Consider the following 14,192-nt stretch of genomic DNA (forward strand, 5'->3'; position numbering starts at 1 on the left):
ATGCAGAACTAAGAACAGATATAGCCCTTGGTTCACTCCAGACCTGACTGCCCTTGACCAGCACAAAAACATCCTGTGGCGGACTGCAATAGCATCGAATAGTCCCTACGATATGCAACTGTTCAGGAAAGTCAGGAACCAATAAACGCAGTCAGTCAGGAAAGCAAAGGCTAGCTTTTTCAAGCAGAAATTTGCATCCTGTAGCTCTAACTCCAAAAAGTTTTGGGAAACTGTAAAGTCCATGGAGAACAAGAGCTCCTCCTCCCAACTGCCCACTGCACTGAGGCTAGGTAACACTGTTATGCTGATGAAGGAGGACCCAAAAGCGACGAAATAGAAACAGAGTCTTTATTCCAGTCTTAGACAAAAACGATACTCCTGATATATCAAAGGTAAAAACAAAACAGGAAAACTGAAATCCTCTCGTCAGTAGAGATGAACGACTGGAGACGCGACCACTAGACACCTGCTCACACGCAGCATCTGATGAAGGCAAAAACACGATAGGGCGGAACAAGGACACAGAACAGCAAACATCAAACAAGAATCCGACAAAGACAGAAGCAGAAAACAGAGGGAGAAATAGGGACTCAAATCAGAGGGCAAAATAGGGGACAGGTGTGAAAGAGTAAATAAGGTCGTTAGGAGAATGAGAACCAGCTGGGAGCAAGAACGGAACGAGAGAGAGAGAGAGCGGGAGAGGGAAAAAGGAAGGAGGAGAGAGAGGAAATAGAAAGAGGGAAAGAACCTAATAAGACCAGCAGAGGGAAGCACAGGGACAAGACATGAAGATCAAAGACAAAACATGACAGTACCCCCCCACTCACCAAGCGCCTCCTGGCGCACTCGAGGAGGAACCCTGGCGGCGACGAAGGAAATCATCAATCAACGAACGGTCCAGCACGTCCCGAGATGGAACCCAACTCCTCTCCTCAGGACCGAAACCCTCCCCCTCCACTAAGTACTGGTGACCACGTCCCTGAGAACGCATGTCCATGATCTTCCGTTCCTTGTAAATAGGTGCGCCCTCGACAAGGACGGGAGGGGGGGAGGGAAGACGAACGGGGGCGCGAAGAAAAGGCTTGACACAAGAGACATGGAAGACAGGGTGGATGCGACGAAGATGTCGCGGAAGAAGCAGTCGCACAGCGACAGGATTAACGACCTGAGAGACACGGAACGGACCAATGAACCGTGGAGTCAACTTGCGAGAAGCTGTCGTAAGGGAAAGGTTACGAGTGGAAAGCCACACTCTCTGACCGCGACAATACCTAGGACTCTTAATCCTACGTTTATTGGCGGCTCTCACAGTCCTCCCCGCTGACGAAGGCAGACCGGTAATAAAGTCTAAGGCGATCTGAGACCATGGTCGAGAAGGAATGGGAAGCGGTCTAAGACGACCGGCAGGAGAAGAGTTACCTGACTTAGTCTGCGCGCAGTCCGAACAAGCAGCCACAAAACGGCGCGTGTCCCGCTCCTGAGTAGGCCACCAAAACCGCTGGCGAATAGAAGCAAGCGTACCCCGAACGCCGGGGTGACCAGCTAACTTGGCAGAATGAGCCCACTGAAGAACAGCCAGACGAATAGAGACAGGAACGAACAGAAGGTTACTAGGACAAGCGCGCGGCGACGCAGTGTGAGTGAGTGCTTGCTTTACCTGTCTCTCAATTCCCCAGACAGTCAACCCGACAACACGCCCTTCAGGGAGAATCCCCTCGGGTTCCGATGGCGACAATCGATGAGAAAAGTAAGCGCAAGGATGGACCTTATCGTCAGACTGGAAGCGCTGGGACAGAATGGCTCCCTCGCCCACCTCTGAAGCGTCAACCTCGACAATGAATTGTTTAGTGACGTCAGGAGTAACAAGGATAGGGGCGGATGTAAAACGCTTCTTGAGGAGATCAAAAGCTCCCTGGGCGGAACCAGACCACTTAAAGCAAGACTTGACAGAAGTCAGAGCTGTGAGAGGGGCAGCCACTTGACCGAAATTACGAATGAAACGGCGATAGAAATTAGCGAAACCGAGAAAGCGCTGTAACTCGACACGTGACTTAGGAACAGGCCAATCGCTGACATCCTGGACCTTAGCGGGATCCATCTGAATGCCTTCAGCAGACAGATAATCATCGAGAGCCTTACGTTCGGGAGCCGACAGAGAGAATAATCTACCCCGAGGAGAAGTGGTCCCCGGATGGAGATCAATACAACAATCATACGACCGGTGAGGAGGAAGAGAGTTGGCTCTGGACCGACTGAAGACCGTGCGTAGATCATGATATTCCTCCGGCACTCCTGTCACATCACCAGGCTCCTCCTGAGTAGAGGGGACAGAAGAAACAGGAGGGATAGCAGACATTAAACACTTCACATGACAAGAAACGTTCCAGGAAAGGATAGAATTACAAGACCAATTAATAGAAGGATTATGACATACTAGCCAGGGATGACCCAAAACAACAGGTGTAACAGGTGAACAAAAAATCAAAAAAGAAATGGTCTCACTGTGGTTACCAGATACTGTGAGGGTTAAAGGTAGTGTCTCATATCTGATACTGGGGAGAGGACTACCATCTAAGGCGAACATGGGTGTGATCCTCCCTAACTCTCTGAGAGGAATGTCATGTTTCCGAGCCCATGCTTCGTCCATAAAACAACCCTCAGCCCCAGAGTCTATCAAGGCACTGCAGGAAGCAGCCGACCCGGTCCAGCGTAGATGGACCGACAAGGTAGTACAGGATCTTGATGGAGAGACCTGAGTAGTAGCGCTCACCAGTAGCCCTCTGCTTACTGATGAACTCTGGCCTTTAACTGGACATGACATGACAAAATGTCCAGCAGAACCGCAATAGAAGCAAAGGCGGTTGGTGATTCTCCGTTCCCTCTCCTTAGTCGAGATGTGAACACCTCCCAGCTGCATGGGCTCAGTCTCTGAGCCGATGGAAGGAGATGGTCGAGATGCGGAGAAGGGAAACCCCGTTAACGCGAGCTCTCTTCCACGAGCTCGGTGACGAAGATCTACCCGTCGTTCTATGCGGATGGCGAGTGCAATCAAAGAGTCCACGCTGGAAGGAACCTCCCGGGAGAGAATCTCATCCTTAACCTCAGCGTGGAGTCCCTCCAGAAAACGAGCGAGCAACGCCGGCTCGTTCCAGTCACTGGATGCAGCAAGAGTACGAAACTCTATAGAGTAATCCGTTATGGATCGATCACCTTGACATAGGGAAGCCAGACCCCTGGAAGCCTCCTTCCCAAAAACTGAACGATCAAAGACCCGTATCATCTCCTCCTTAAAGTTCTGATAAACGTCAGAACACTCAGCCCTTGCCTCCCAAATAGCTGTGCCCCACTCCCGAGCCCGCCCAGTAAGGAGTGATATGACGTAAGCGATCCGAGCTCTCTCTCCAGAGTATGTGTTGGGCTGGAGAGAGAACACAATATCACACTGGGTGAGAAAGGAGCGACACTCAGTGGGCTGTCCAGAGTAACATGGTGGATTATTAACCCTGGGTTCCGGAGACTCGGAAGACCAGGAAGTAGCTTGTGGTACGAGACGAAGACTCTGAAACTGTCCTGAGAGATCGGAGACCTGAGCGGCCAGGGTCTCAACGGCATGACGAGCAGCAGACAATTCCTGCTCGTGTCTGCCGAGCATTGCTCCCTGGAACTTGACGGTAGTGTTGAGAGAATCCATAGTCGCTGGGTCCATTCTTGTTCGGATTCTTCTGTTATGCTGATGAAGGAGGACCCAAAAGCGACGAAATAGAAACAGAGTCTTTATTCCAGTCTTAGACAAAAACGATACTCCTGATATATCAAAGGTAAAAACAAAACAGGAAAACTGAAATCCTCTCGTCAGTAGAGATGAACGACTGGAGACGCGACCACTAGACACCTGCTCACACGCAGCATCTGATGAAGGCAAAAACACGATAGGGCGGAACAAGGACACAGAACAGCAAACATCAAACAAGAATCCGACAAAGACAGAAGCAGAAAACAGAGGGAGAAATAGGGACTCAAATCAGAGGGCAAAATAGGGGACAGGTGTGAAAGAGTAAATAAGGTCGTTAGGAGAATGAGAACCAGCTGGGAGCAAGAACGGAACGAGAGAGAGAGAGAGCGGGAGAGGGAAAAAGGAAGGAGGAGAGAGAGGAAATAGAAAGAGGGAAAGAACCTAATAAGACCAGCAGAGGGAAGCACAGGGACAAGACATGAAGATCAAAGACAAAACATGACAAACACGGTCACCACTGATAAATCCATGATAATCGAAAATTTCAATAAGCATTTCTCAACGGCTGGCTATGCCTTCCTCCTGGCTACTCCGACCCCGGCCAACAGAGCCGCCTCCCCCGCAGTTACTCACCCAAGCCTCCCCAGCTTCTCCTTCACCCAAATCCAGACAGCAGATGTTCTGAAAGAGCTGGAAAACCTGGACCTGCACAAATCAGCTGGGCTAGACAATCTGGACCCTCTCTTTCTAAAACTATCCGCCACCATTGTTGCAACCCCTATTTCCAGCCTGTTCAACCTCTCTTTCGTATCATCCGAGATCCCTAAAGATTGGAATGCTGCCGCAGTCATCCCCCTCTTCAAAGAGGGTGACACCCTAGACCCAAACTGTTACAGACCTATATCCATCCTGCCCTGCCTATCTAAAGTCTTCGAAAGCCAAGTTAATAAACAGATCACTGACCATTTCGAATCCCACCGTACCTTCTCCGCTGTGCAATCCGGCTTCCGAGCCGTCACGGGTGCACCTCAGCCACTCTCAATGTACTAAACGATATCAAAACCGCCATCGATAAAAGACAGGACTGTGCAGCCGTCTTCATCGACCTGGCCAAGGCTTTCGACTCTGTCAATCACCGTATTCTTATCGGCAGACTCAATAGCCTTGGTTTTTCTAATGACTGCCTCGCCTGGTTCACCAACTACTTTCCAGACAGTGTTCAGTGTGTCAAATCGGAGGGCCTGTTGTCCGGTCCTCTGGCAGTCTCTATGGGGGTGCCACAGGGTTCAATTCTCAGGCCGACTCTTTTCTCTGTATATATCAATGATGTCACTCTTGCTGCGGGCGATTCCCTGATCCACCTCTACGCAGACGACACCATTCTGTATTCTTCTGGCCCTTCCTTGGACACTGTTCTAACTAACCTCCAAACGAGCTTCAATGCCATACAACACTCCTTCCGTGGCTTTCAACTGCTCTTAAACGCTAGTAAAACCAAATGCATGCTTTTCAACCGTTCGCTGCCCGCACCCGCCCGCCCGAATAGCATCACCACCCTGGACGGTTCCGACCTAGAATATATAGACAACTACAAATACCTAGCTGTCTGGCTAGACTGTAAACTCTCCTTCCAGACTCATATTAAACATCTCCAATCCAAAATCAAATCTAGAATCGGCTTTCTATTTCGCAACAAAGCCCACTTCACTCACGCCGCCAAACTTACCCTAGTAAAACTGACTATCCTACCGATCCTCGACTTCGGCGATGTTATCTACAAAATAGCTTCCAACACTCTACTCAGCAAACTGGATGCAGTCTATCACAGTGCCATCCGTTTTGTTACCAAATTACCTTATACCACCCACCACTGCGACCTGTATGCTCTAGTCGGCTGGCCCTCGCTACATATTCGTCGCCAGACCCACTGGCTCCAGGTCATCTATAAGTCTATGATAGGTAAAGCTCCGCCTTATCTCAGTTCACTGGTCACGATAACAACACCCACCCGTAGCACACGTTCCAGCAGGTATATCTCACTGATCATCCCCAAAGCCAACACCTCATTTGGCCGCCTTTCCTTCCAGTTCTCTGCTGCCAATGACTGGAACGAATTGCAAAAATCGCTGAAGTTGGAGACTTTTATTTCCCTCACCAACTTTAAACATCAACTATCTGAGCAGCTAACCGATCGCTGCAGCTGTATATAGTACATCTGTAAATAGCCCACCCAATCTACCTACCTCATCCCCATACTGTTTTTATTTATTTACTTTTCTGCTCTTTTGCACACCAGTATCTCTACTTGCACATCATCATCTGCTCATGTATCACTCCAGTGTTAATCTGCTAAATAGTAATTATTCGCTTCTATGGCCTATTTATTGCCTACTTCCTCATGCATTTTGCACACAATGTATATAGACTTTCTTTTTTCTACTGTGTCATTGACTTGTTTATTGTGTTATTGGCTTGTTTATTGTTTACTCCATGTGTAACTCTGTGTTGTTGTCTGTGTCACACTGCTTTGCTTTATCTTGGCCAGGTCGCAGTTGTAAATGAGAACTTGTTCTCAACTAGCCTACCTGGATAAATAAAGGTGAAATAAAAAAATAAAAAAATAAATAAAAGCCAAATCTACGTTGCGGGAAAGGTGTTTTTCAGAGCCAGAAATGGACTGTCTCTGCCTGGGCCCAGTTTGTGTTAGGCTACGGCTTGGTGGGATGTCATTGAACATTAAGGCTTTGTGTGTGCGTGTGTGTGTGCTTCTATAGAGGTTATATCTACATGACTCTAACAACAGTCTAATACAGCTTCTATAGAGGTTATATCTACATGGCTCTAACAGAGTCTAATACAGCTTCTATAGAGGTTATATCTACATGACTCTAACATAGTCTAATGCAGTCTCTAGAAAGGTTATATCTACATGGCTCTAACAACAGAGTCCAATACAGCGTCTATAGAGGTTATATCTACATGGCTCTAACATAGTCTAATGCAGTCTCTAGAAAGGTTATATCTACATGGCTCTAACAACAGAGTCCAATACAGCTTCTATAGAGGTTATATCTACATGGCTCTAACATAGTATAATGCAGTCTCTAGAAAGGTTATATCTACATGGCTCAAACAACAGAGTCCAATACAGCTTCTATAGAGGTTATATCTACATGGCTCTAACAACAGAGTCCAATACAGCTTCTATAGGGGTTATATCTACATGGCTCTAACAACAGAGTCCAATACAGCTTCTATAGAGGTTATATCTACATGGCTCTAACATAGTTTAATACAGCTTCTATAGAGGTTATATCTACATGGCTCTAACAACAGAGTCTAATACAGCTTCTATAGAGGTTATATCTACATGGCTCTAACAACAGTGTCCAATACAGCTTCTATAGAGGTTATATCTACATGGCTCTAACATAGTCTAATGCAGTCTCTAGAAAGGTTATATCTACATGGCTCTAACATAGTATAATGCAGTCTCTAGAAAGGTTATATCTACATGGCTCAAACAACAGAGTCCAATACAGCTTCTATAGAGGTTATATCTACATGGCTCTAACAACAGAGTCCAATACAGCTTCTATAGGGGTTATATCTACATGGCTCTAACAACAGAGTCCAATACAGCTTCTATAGGGGTTATATCTACATGGCTCTAACAACAGAGTCCAATACAGCTTCTATAGAGGTTATATCTACATGGCTCTAACAGAGTCTAATACAGCTTCTATAGAGGTTATATCTACATGGCTCTAACAGAGTCTAATACAGCTTCTATAGAGGTTATATCTACATGACTCTAACATAGTCTAATACAGCTTCTATAGAGGTTATATCTACATCTCCACAGCTGTAGTGTTTCTTCACAGCTGTAGTCTGTTTCTTCAGTCTTCTGAGTCATGTGTCACACAGTAACAATCTCATAATATCTAATATTTCATTGAGATTCACAATGAATAATCAACACAGTGTGTCCCCACACCCCCACGGATAAACAGAGACTAGTTTGACGACCGGACCACAGGATATTATTAGGATATTTTGATTACAATAAAATTGTCCTACAGTCTTTTTAGTCATGAGGTCTGGGTTTCACACAATTATGAAAGCTCTTCTGCAGTTTGATACTAATCAACACCAGTGTCCTCACAATCTCCCATTTTCCCATCGTACATTCCCATGTCCCCACATGTCACTGACAGAGGACAGGGACAAGGAAACACAGCCTCTGGTTAGAGAATGAAATGGGGTGTGGCCAGAGTAAGGGATGAAAGGAGCACATCAAGGGCTGATTCCTCTGGTTGTGGAGACTGCTTCTGTGAGGACATTAGTGTTGTGAGGACATTAGTGTTTAAGGACATTAGTGTTTAAGGACAATAGGGTTGATGATTCCTGCTGGCTCCCTCTGTAAATGTTGGTATTACACAGATTTTACACACACACACACACACACACACACACACACACACACACACACACACACACACACACACACACACACACACACACACACACACACACACACACACACACACACACACACACACACACACCTTACCATCATGTTCCTACAACAGCAACTCACCACCAGGTTCCTACAACAGCACCTCACCACCAGGTTCCTACAACAGCACCTCACCACCAGGTTCTTCCAACAGCACCTCACCACCAGGTTCTTCCAACAGCACCTTACCACCAGGTGCTTACAACAGCACCTCACCACCAGGTTCTTACAACTGCACCTTACCACCAGGTTCTTACAACAGCACCTTAGCATCAGGTTCTTACAACTGCACCTTACCACCAGGTTCTTCCAACAGCACCTCACCACCAGGTTCTTCCAACAGCACCTCACCATCAGCTTTCTACAACAGCACCTCACCACCAGGTTCTTCCAACAGCACCTCACCACCAGGTTCTTACAACAGCACTTCACCATCATGTTCCTACAACAGCACCTCACCACCAGGTTCTTACAACAGCACCTCACCACCAGGTTCTTCCAACAGCACCTTACCACCAGGTTCTTCCAACAGCACCTTACCACCAGGTTCTTACAACAGCACCTCACCACCAGGTTCTTACAACAGCAGCTCACCACCAGGTTCTTCCAACAGCACCTCACCATCAGGTTCCTACAACAGCACCTTACTACCAGGTTCTTACAACAGCACCTCACCACCAGGTTCTTCCAGCAGCACCTCACCATCAGGTTCTTCCAACAGCACCTCACCACCAGGTTCTTACAACAGCAGCTCACCACCAGGTTCTTACAACAGCACCTTAAAATGAGGTTCTTACAACAGCACCTCACCACCAGGTTCTTACAACAGCACCTCACCACCAGGTTCTTACAACAGCACCTTACCACCAGCTTCTTACAACAGCACCTTACCACCAGGTTCTTACAACAGCACCTCACCACCAGGTTCTTACAACAGCACCTTACCACCAGCTTCTTACAACAGCACCTTACCACCAGGTTCTTACAACAGCACCTCACCACCAGGTTCTTACAACAGCACCTCACCACCAGGTTCTTCCAACAGCACCTTACCACCAGGTTCTTCCAACAGCACCTCACCACCAGGTTCTTCCAACAGCACCTCACCACCAAGTTCTTCCAACAGCACCTCACCACCAGGTTCTTACAACAGCACCTTACCACCAGGTTCCTACAACAGCACCTTACCATCAGGTTCTCACAACAGCACCTCACCACCAGGTTCCTACAACAGCACCTCACCACCAGGTTCTTACAACAGCACCTTACCACCAGGTTCTTACAACAGCACCTTACCACCAGGTTCCTACAACAGCACCTTAAAATTAGGTTCTTACAACAGCACCTCACCACCAGGTTCCTACAACAGCACCTTAAAATTAGGTTCTTACAACAGCACCTCACCACCAGGTTCTTACAACAGCATCTTACCATCATGTTCCTACAACACCACCTCACCACCAGGTTCTTACAACAGCACCTCACCACCAGGTTCTTACAACAGCACCTTACCACCAGGTTCTTACAACAACACCTCACCACCAGGTTCTTCCAACAGCACCTCACCATCAAGTTCTTACAACAGCACCTCACCATCAGGGATCACATGCCCAGCACTGTACTGGCAGTGGCTTTTGTTAAAAGCATCTGGGAAGTGGCATATTTTACATTCATTCAACTTTAACCACTCTTTAAAAATATCAGACATGGAATCCTCAACATCTTGTGAGAGTTCCTCAAAGCATTGATACTTTCCTTGTTTTGGCCTGTTTTCGTTTGATTCACAGTGGTGTGTGTTTGTCTGGCTGGCACGAGGGACTACATTTACAGGGACTCTTTTGTATCTCCATATTCATCTCTAGTAGTGATGCCTGGGGTCAGCGGTTACTGTTTATCCATACAAAGTGAGTCATTGTGGTGTTAATGGACTCAAGACACTGTTGCTCTCACTGCCTTTGGTGCTTTTGTAGTTCAACGTCTAAATGTTTGCCACTGTGATTCAACATCGATGAAAGATTCTCTAACAAAAAACGTCTCAGTGTATTAAATGGGTCTCATACCATGTAATGGCTATGTAATTACAAATGGCAACCATGATACAATAACTCACCAAATAGAATTTTCCACAGCGATCGGCTAATCGGTACTTGATGAAAACACATCTTCTCTCTTGTTCTTAGTGTTCCACCACCGCAGATCCTACATCAGAGGAGAAACCTGACAATGTGTTTATTCACTAAAACCAATGACACCAGCGTTAAAGCACATCAGTTGTAACCCAGGTTATTGGATTCTGTTGGAATGTGAAAACAGACATCTGATTGGCTGAGGTGGGTGTAGCACTAGGGCCACAGTACGAGGTCTACGAGGCTTTACCTGAACCCGATTCATTTCCTGCTAACTGCCTACCGTCAATGTGATATCACCTATGACCCATTCAAATGGGGTTTAAGAGGTGTTTACTTTAGCTTTAGAGAGCTTTAGTTGAGTTCAAATTGAGATTATCAACATCTATGTATGTATTATATAGGAAAATGTCTTCAGAACAAGACAAACAGGTCAAAACTAGAAAGTCGTTCTATTGGCCAACGTGCAATCACTGGAGAATAAACTGGATGAGCTCCGTTCGAAAATATCCTTCCAACGGGACATTAAAAATTGTAATATCTTATGTTTCACCGAGTCGTGGCTGAACGACGACATGGATAATATACAGTTGGCATGGTGATCCGAGCATCGGCAGGACAGAACTGCTACGTCTGGTAAGACGAGGGGTGGGGGCGTCTGTCTATTTGTCAATAACAGCTGGTGTGTAATGTCTAATACTAAGGACGTTTTGAGGTATTGCATGCCTGAGGTAGAGTACCTCATGATAAGCTGTAGACCAAACTCTCTACCAAGAGAGTTCTCTTCTATATTTTTGATAGCCATCTATTTACAACCACAAATCGATGCTGACACTAAGACCGCACTCAACGAGCTGTATAAGGCCATAAGGAAACAAGAAAATGCTCATCCAGAAGCAGCGCTCCTAGTGGCTGGGGACTTTAATGCAGGCCAACTTAAATCCGTTTAATCTCATTTCTACCAGCATGTCACATGTGCAACCAGAGGATAAAAACACTAGACCACCTTTACTCCACACACAGAGATGCCTACAAAGCTCTCCCCCGCCCTCCATTTTGACAATCTGACCATTATTTTATCCTCCTGATTCCTGCTTACAAACAAAAACGAAATCAAGAAGTACCAGTGACTCGCTCAATATGGAAGTGGTCAGATGGTGCTACGCTACAGGACTGTTTTGCTAGCTGAGACTGGAATATATCACCTCAGTCACCAGCTTCATCAATAAGTGCCACGACGACGTTGTACCCACAGTGACCGAACGTACATATCCCAACCAGAAGCCATGGATTACAGGGAACATCTGCACCGAACTAAAAACTAGAGCTGCCGCTTTCAAGGAGCGGGACACTAATCTGGACACTTATAAGAAATCCCGCTATGCCCTTAGACGAACCGTCAAACAGGCAATAATATAAGACTAAGATTGAATCCAACTACACCGGCTCTGTCGCTCGTCGGATGTGTCAGGGCTTGCAAGCTATTATTGGACTACAAAGGGAGACCCAGGCGCAAGCTGCCCAGTGACGCGAGCCTACCAGACGGGCTAAATGCCTTTTATGCTCTTCGAGGCAAGCAACACTGAAGCATCTATGAGAGTACCAGCTGTTCAGACGACTGTGTGATCACGCTCTCCGCAGCCGATGTGAGTAAGACCTTTAAACAGGTTAACATTCACAAGGCCGCAGGGCCAGACGAATTACCAGGACGTGTACTCTGAGCATGCGCGGACCAACTGGTAAGTGTCTTCACTGACATTTTTAACCTCTCCTTAACCAAGTCTGTAATACCTACATGTTCCAAGTAGACCACCATAGTCCATGCGCCCAAGAAGCAAAGGTAACCTGCCTAAATGTCTACCGCCCCGTAGCACTCACGTCAGTAGCCATGAAGTTTTTTGAAAGGCTGGTCATGGCTAACATCAGCACTATCATCCCGGAAACCTTAGACCCACTCCAATTCGCATACCTCCCCAACAGATCCACAGATGACACAATCTCAATCGCACTCCACACTGCCCTTTCCCACCTGGACAAAAGGAACACCTATGTGAGAATGATGTTCATTGACTACAGCTCAGCGTTCAACACCACAGGGCCAACAAAGCTCATTACCACAGGTAGACTCCAATCAAGTTGTAGAAACATCTCAAGGATGATCAATAGAAACAGGATGCACCTGAGCTCAATTTCGAGTCTCATTACAAAGGGTCTGAATACTTATGTAAATAAGTTATTTATGTTTTTTATTTGTAATACATTTGATAAAATGTAAAAAAAAAAAAAAAAACAGTTTTCACTATGTCAATATGGGGTGTTGTGTGTAGATTGCTGAGATGTTTTATGCATTTAATCCATTTTAGAATAAGTCTGTAACGTAACAAAATGTGGAAAAAGTCAAGGGATCTCAAAACTTTCCGAAGGCAAGTCTAGGTCCAAAAGTCTCCTTAACAGCTTCTACCCCCAAGCGATAACAATGAATCAAAAGGCCACCTGGACTATCTCAATCAATCAATCAAGTTTATTTTATATAGCCCTTCGTACATCAGCTAATATCTCGAAGTGCTGTACAGAGACCCAGCCTAAAACCCCAAACAGCTAGAATGCAGGTGTAGAAGCACGGTGGCTAGGAAAAACTCCCTAGAAAGGCCAAAACCCAGGAAGAAACCTAGAGAGGAACCAGGCTATGAGGGGTGGCCAGTTCTCTTCTGGCTGTGCCAGGTGGAGATTATAACAGAACTATGCCAAGATGTTCAAAAATGTTCATAAGTGACAAGCATGCTTAACAAGTCAGATAATAAGTTGCATGGACTAACTGTGTGCCATACATGGTGTTTAACATGGTTTTTGAATGACTACCCCACCTCTGTACCACACATTTACAATTATCGGTATAATCCCTCAGTCAAGTAGTGAATTTCAAGCAGATACAACGCCAAAGACCCGGGAGGTTTTCCAATGTCATGCAAAGAAGGTCATTGACTATCCCTTTGAGCATGGTGAAGTTATTACACTTTGGATGGTGTATCAATACACCCAGTCACTACAAAGATACAGGTGTCCTTTTAACTCAGTTGACAGAGAGGAAGGAAACCACTCGGGAATTTCACTGTGAGGCCAATGGTGATTTTAAACCATTTACAGAGTTAAATGGCTGTGATAGAAAATGGAGGATGAATCAACAACATTGTAGTTACTCCACAATACTAACATAAATGACAGCTAAGGTAATACTGCACAACATGTGACAAAGAAATGTTTTTTCCTGAATACAAAGTATTATGTTTGGGGCAAATCTAACAACACTGAGTACCACTCTTCTTATTTTCAAAAATGGTGGTAGCTACATCATGTTATGTGTATGCTTGTCATCGACAAGGACTAGGGAGTTTGTTTTAGGATATAAAGAAAATAAATAGAGCTAAGTGGAGGCAAATTCCTAGAGGAAAACCTGGTTCACTCTGCTTTCCAACAGACACCGGGAGACAAATCCACCTTTCAGCAGGACAATAACCTAAAACGCAAGGCCAAATATACACTGGAGTTACTTACCAAGATGACATTGAATGTTCCTGAGTGGCCTAGTTACAGTCTTGACTTCAAACTTGAAAATGGCTGTCTAGCAATGATCAACAACCAATTTGACAGAGCTCGAATCATTTTAAAAAGAAAAACAGGCAAATATTGTATAATCCAGGTTTGCAAAGCTCTTAGAGATCTTAACCCAGAAAGACTCACAGATGTAATCGCTGCCAAAGGAGATTCTAACATGTATTGACTCAGAGGGTTGAATACTTATCTAAATCAACATTTT

This window comes from Salvelinus fontinalis, chromosome 6 (genome assembly GCF_029448725.1).
Source record: "Salvelinus fontinalis isolate EN_2023a chromosome 6, ASM2944872v1, whole genome shotgun sequence".
NCBI classification, from domain to species: domain Eukaryota; kingdom Metazoa; phylum Chordata; class Actinopteri; order Salmoniformes; family Salmonidae; genus Salvelinus; species Salvelinus fontinalis.